This window comes from Macaca mulatta, chromosome 3, assembly GCF_049350105.2.
Source record: "Macaca mulatta isolate MMU2019108-1 chromosome 3, T2T-MMU8v2.0, whole genome shotgun sequence".
NCBI lineage: Eukaryota > Metazoa > Chordata > Mammalia > Primates > Cercopithecidae > Macaca > Macaca mulatta.
Genome location: NC_133408.1, coordinates 59,241,519 through 59,247,726, shown reverse-complemented (window position 1 = coordinate 59,247,726; position 6,208 = coordinate 59,241,519). Strand labels below are relative to the sequence as shown.

Here is a 6,208-nt window from a genome sequence, read left to right as displayed (position 1 = left end):
TCCCCGAACAAGTTTCTACCTGCCTCCTGGCAGCCTCTACAGGCCCAGGTCCTGCCTCACACTAACCTCATTATGCCCAGCTCATGCCTCATGGCAGCATCCTTAGGCCCAGCTCCTGCGCCCAACAGGCTGTCCAGGCCCAAAACTTCCTCAAGTCCCCTCTTCAGGCATAGCTCCTGCCTAACACTGGCCTCTTTAGGCACAGCTCTTGCTTCTCGGTGGCCTCGCCAGGCCCAGCACCTGCATCCCGGTGGCTTCTCCAGACCAAGAATTTTCTCAAGTCTGCCATTCCAGCCCAAACTCCTGCCTCCCATCGGCCTCTACAGGTCCAACCTCTGCCTCACAGCAGACTCTCCAGGCCCAGCATCTGCCTCACCACAGCCCCCCAGGCCAAGCTCCTGCCTTTCGGCAGCTTCTACAGGCCTATCTCCTGCCTCCCAGTGGCCTCTCTAGGCCAAGCTCATGCCTCACGGTGGCCATTCTGGCCCAGCTTTTGCCTTTTGGCAGCCTCTCTAGGCCCAGAACTTCCACAAGTGAGCCTCTCCAGGCCCAGCTCTTCCTCCCGGCTGGATCTCCAGGCCCACCTCCTGCCTCACAACTTCTTTCGGCTCAGCTCCTGCCCGGCTCCTGGAGGTCTCTGTAGGCCCAAAACTTCCTCACATCAAGCTCACCCGCACAAACTTCTGCCTCCTGGTGGCCTGGATAGGCCCAGCTCCTGCGTGACAATGGCCTCTCCAGGCCCAGCTCTTGCTTCACGGAGGTCGTCCCCGGCCAAGTTCCTGCCTGCCTCCCAGCAGCCTCAACAGGCCCAGCTCCTGCCTCACACTGGCATCATTAGGCCCAGTTCATGCCTCACAGTGGCCTCTCCAGGCTGATCTCTTGTCTCACACTGGCCCCTTTAGGCCCAGCTCATGCCTCTTGGCAGCCTCTTCAGGCCCAACTTCTGTGTCCTGGCAGCCTCTCCAGGCCCAGCTCCTGCCTCCTGTCAGCCTCTACAGGCCCAATATCTGCCTCACAGCAGATTCTCCAGGCCCAGCATCTGCCTCACCGTGGCCCCCCCAAGCCAAGCCCCTGCCTTTCAGCAGCCTCTACACACCCAGCTCCAGCCACCCAGTGGCTCTTCAGGCCAAGCTAATACCTCACGAGGGTTTTTCCAGGCCCAACTTTTGTCTCATGGCAACCTTCCCTGGCCAGGTTTCCACCTATTTCCTGGCAGCCTGGACAGGCCCAGGTCCTGCCACACACTGGCCTCTCTACGCCCAGCTCATGCCTCACAGTGGCCTCTCCAGGCCCAGCTCCTGTCCCGGGACATCATCTACAGGTCCAAAACTTCCTCAAGTCGGCCTCTCCAGGCCCAGTTGCTGCCTCCTGGCGTCCTCTCCAGGCCTAGCTCTTCCTCCTGGCTGTATCTACAAGCCCAACTCCTGCTTCACAACAACCTTTTATGGCTCAGCTCCTGCCCAGCTCCTGCCAGCCTTTGTAGGCCCAAAACTTCCTCAAGTCAAGCTCTTTAGGCCCACCTTCTGCCTCGCAGTGGCCTGTACAGACCCAACTCTGGCTTGAGAACAGCCTCTGCAGGCCCCGCTCTTGCCTCCTAGCACCCTCTCCAGGCCCAACTCTTGCCTCATAGTGGCTTCCGTGGGCCAAGTTTCCACCTGCCTCCCAGCAGCCTCAACAGGCCTAGCTCCTCCCTCACAGAGGCTTGTTTATGCCCAGTCGATGCCTCTGGCAACCTATCCAGGCCCAGCTCCTGCCTCATACTGGCCTCTCTAGGCCAAGGTCCTTTCTCATACTGGCCTGTTTAGGCCCAGCTCATTCCTCTCGTCATCTCTCCAGGCCCAGCTTTTGCCTGTTGTTGGCCTCTGCCTCACAGTGCACCTTCCAGGCCCACCTCTTGCCTCACCGTGGCCTCCTGCAGCCAGATTCCTGCCTTTCCGCAGCCTCTACAGGCCTAACTGCTGCCTCCCAATGGCCTTTGTAGGCCACGCTCATGCCTCACAGTGGCCTTTCCAGGCCTAGCTTTTGCTTTTTGGCATCCACTCCAGGCCCAGAACTTCCCCCAGTCAGCCTCTCCAGGCCTAGCTCTTCCTCCCAGCAACCTCTGCAGGTCCAAATCGTCCTCAAGTTGGCCTCTTCTGGCCCAGCTCCTGCCTCCTGGCGGCCTCTGAAGACTCAAATCATCCTCCAGTTGGTTTTTCCAGGCCCAGCTCCTGCCTTTTGGTGGCCTCTCCAGGTGCAAAACTTTCTCCTGTCAGCCTGTCCAGGCCCAGCTCATGCCTCTCGGTGGCCTTCCCAGGCCCTGCTTTTGACTTTTGGTGGCCTCTTCAGGCCCAGAACTTGACCTGAAGTCGGCCTCTCCAGGCCCAGCTCCTGCCTTCTGAAGGCCTGTACAGGCCCAACCTCTGCCTCACAGTGGACTCTCCACGCCCAGCTCTTGCCTCACTGTAGCCTCACTAGTCCAAAACTCCTGCCTTTTGGCAACTTTGACAAGCCCAGCTTCTGCCTTTCAATGGCCTCTTTGGGCCCAGCTCATTCCTTACAATGGCCTTTCCAGGCCCAGTTTTTCCCTTTTGGCAGCCTCTCCAGGCCCAGAACTTCCTCTTTAGGCCCAGTTGCTGCCTCCTGCCATCCTCTCCAGGCCCAGCTCTTCCTCACGGCTCTGTCTATAGGCCCAACTCCTGCCTCACAACAACGTCTTTGGACTCAGCTACTGCCCAGCTCCTGGTGGCCTTTATAGGCCCAAAACTTTCTCAAATCAAGTTCTCCAGACCTATTGTCAACCTCGTGGCTGCCTGAACAGGCCCAGCTCCTGCCTGACAATGGCCTCTCCAGGCTTTACTCCTGCCTCACAGTGGGCTTTCCAGGCCTAGCTCTTGCCTCATGGTGGCCTTCCCCGGCCATGTTCCTATCTGACTTCCGGCAGCCTCAACTGGCCCAGCTTCTGCCTTGCACTGGCGTCTCTAGGCCCAGCTCCTTTCTCACGGTGGCCTCACCAGGCCCATCTCCTGCCTCAAATCTACCTCCCAAGACCCAGGTCTTGTCTCATGGTAGTCTCTCTTACACCAGCTCCTGCCTCACAATGGCCTCGTCTGGCCCATCTTCTGCCTCACAGTGACCACTCAAGGCCCATCTTCTGCCTCATGGTGGCCTCTTCTGGTTTTGCTCTTGCCTCACAGTTGCCTCTTGCAGATCCAGCTTTAAGTCTTTGATGGTCAACAGCATCAAGGAGCCTAAAGCTTCCCTGGACTCTCATTTGTTCACTTCACAGCAGAGTGCCTTAGCAAAAGCCATCTCTTCTTTTAACCTTGAGAGTGGATTTCTGACAAATCGATAGTAAATTCTGCCTGTGTGGTTTCACAATGATTTCTGTTTTATTTAGTGTCCCATGGTTTTTCTTGTCTACTGGGGATGAGGAGGCAATGGGCCTCTGCTTGGGCCCTTTGTCTTTGCCCTGGACATGGTAGCTTCTCACTTCATGTCTTCTTTTTTTATATTTTTTACAGTTTTTTTTTTTCCTTAGGGTCTTGCTCTGTCACCCAGGCTGGAGTGTAGTCATGTGATTATGGCTCACTGCAGACTTGGCCTCTTGGCCTCAAGTGATCCTCCCAGCTCAGCATTTTGAGTAGCTGAGACTACAGGTTCATTCCAATATGCCTGGTTAATTTCTTATTTTTTCTGAGAGGTTGGTTCTCACTGTGTTGCCCAGGCTGGTCCCAAACTTTTGAACACAAGCAGTCCTTTTGCCTGGGCCTCCCAAAGTGCTGAGATTACAAGCATGAGCCATCATGCCTGGCCTGCCATTTGCTTGTCATGAACTATTAAGAATTTACTTTTTGATTAATATACTATGACTATATACATTTGTAGAGAGAGATGTTACATTTTTCTTGGATACCTTTTTTTTTTTTTTTTTTTTTTTTTTTTTTTTTGAGGCAAGTTACTGCTTTGTCATTTAGGATGGAGTGCAGTGGTGTGATCTCAGCTCACTGCAAACTCTGCTTTCTTGGCTTAAGTGATCCTCTCACATCAGCCTCCTGAGTAGCTGGGACCCCAGGTATGAGCCACCATGCCCAGGTAATTTTTATATTTGTTATAGAGAGGGGGTTCTCATGATATTTCCCAGACTGGTTTCAAACTCCTGGGCTCAAGCAATCCTTCCACCTCAGCCTCCCACAGTGCTGGGATTACAGGTGGGAGCCATCACATCTGGCCTGCCATTTTCTTTTCAATGATCATTAAGAATTCACTTTATGCCAGGCACGGTGGCTCATGCCTGTAATCCCAGCACTTTGGGAGGATGACATGGGTCTATCATGAGGTCAGGAGTTCAAGACCAGCCTGGCCAAAATGGTGAAATCCCGTCACTACTAAAAATAGAAAAATTAACCAGGTGTGGTGTCAGGCGCCTGTAATCCCAGCTACTCAGGAGACTGAGGCAGGAGAATTGCTTGAACCCAGGGGGGCTGAGATGGAGGTGAGCTGAGATCGAGCCACTGCACTCCAGCCTGGGCGACACAGGGAGACTCCATCTCAAAAAAAAAAAAAAAGAATTGACTGGGTGCGGTGGCTCACGCCTGTAATCCCAGCACTTTGGGAGGCCAAGGCAGGTGGATCACGAGGTCAGGAAATCGAGACCATCCTGGCTAACACAGTGAAACCCCGTCTCTACTAAAAATGCAAAAAATTAGCTGGGTGTGGTGGTGGGCGCCTGTAGTCCCAGCTACTTGGGAGGCTGAGGCAGGAGAATGGTGTGAACACAGGAGGCGGAGCTTGCAGTGAGCCGAGATCACGCCACTGCACTCCAGCCTGGGCGCCTGAGCAAGACTTTGTCTCAAAAAAAAAAAAAAAGAATTTACTTTTTGATTATATATTGTATATATTTACTGTATACTGTAAATATTTATATATGTGTGTGTGTATATATATTCATATGTGAATATATGTGTATACATATGTGAATATGCGTGTATATATTCATATGTGAATATACGTGTATATTTTCATAGAATACACATACACACACACACACACACACACATATATATTGTGAAAGATATTTGAATACCTAGAAATTGATAAGCTTCTTCCAGGTTTTGAAACCACCCTTAGCACAAACACGAAAGAAGTACAAAGTATCATTATTAATGACCATGAACCAAGATGACCATGAGTCAATAGTACTTTGCACCTCAACCACCTTCCAGCAGAGCATCTCAAAGGGCTGGATATATCTGAACATCACATCCTTTCACTTAGATTAGGATGCTTTGTAATTACTACTTCTCTTAAGACCTCAGTGTGACCCTAGTCAACATGAAATCAAACTATTTCTCAAATCGTAGAGATACTGAATAACAGCTTTGGTCAGGAAATAGGTATTGCAGTTGGTTTGTCATGACAAATTCCTGACCTAGTCAGATGGAATATTGCAGAAATGTGTGTGTGTGTGTGAACATTCTTACGCACAGATGTAGGGGTGGAAGTGGGGGGTTGAATTTGATAAAGCCAGCAGTGGGCAGGCTGCTGGGTGGGGCAGTGTAACTGCAGCAGTGTAACTCTAGAATTAACAAATGCTTGTAAGCCTCAGTTTTCTCTCCTTGAAAATAAAGGTTATAATTCCTGCCTTGATATGTGGGTCAGGTGATTCACTAAATGCAAGATATCTAGTATATAATAGGCACTGAATTAATACTACTTTCTGTAGCTCTTTTTTTTTTTTTTTTTTTTTTTTTTGAGACGGAGTCTTGCTCTGTCTCCCAGGCTGGAGTGCAATGGCCGGATCTCAGCTCACTGCAAGCTCCGCCTCCCGGGTTTACGCCATTCTCCTGCCTCAGCCTCCCGAGTAGCTGGGACTACAGGCGCTGGCCACCTCGCCCGGCTAGTTTTTTGTATTTTTTAGTAGAGACGGGGTTTCACCGTGTTAGCCAGGATGGTCTCAATCTCCTGACCTCGTGATCCACCCGTCTCGGCCTCCCAAAGTGCTGGGATTACAGGCTTGAGCCACCGCGCCCGGCAACTTTCTGTAGCTCTTAATCACTGCTTAATTTTTAAAAGTTTAGAATGACTACTGCTTTTGTTAAAATTATTTGTAATTACTATATAAAATCTAAGTCCTATAGAAAAGTACAAAACAGGCCAGGTGCTATAGCTCACACCTGTAATCCCAGCACTTTGTGAAGGCAGGGCAGGAGGATTGCTCAAGGCCAGG

General features: G+C 51.4%; 1 pseudogene; it reads left to right on the top strand.

The window, feature by feature from the left end:
- The first annotated feature begins 587 nt into the window (after window positions 1-587).
- Window positions 588-1,825, top strand: LOC106997375 (uncharacterized; annotated as a pseudogene).
- The last annotated feature ends 4,383 nt before the right edge of the window (window positions 1,826-6,208 follow it).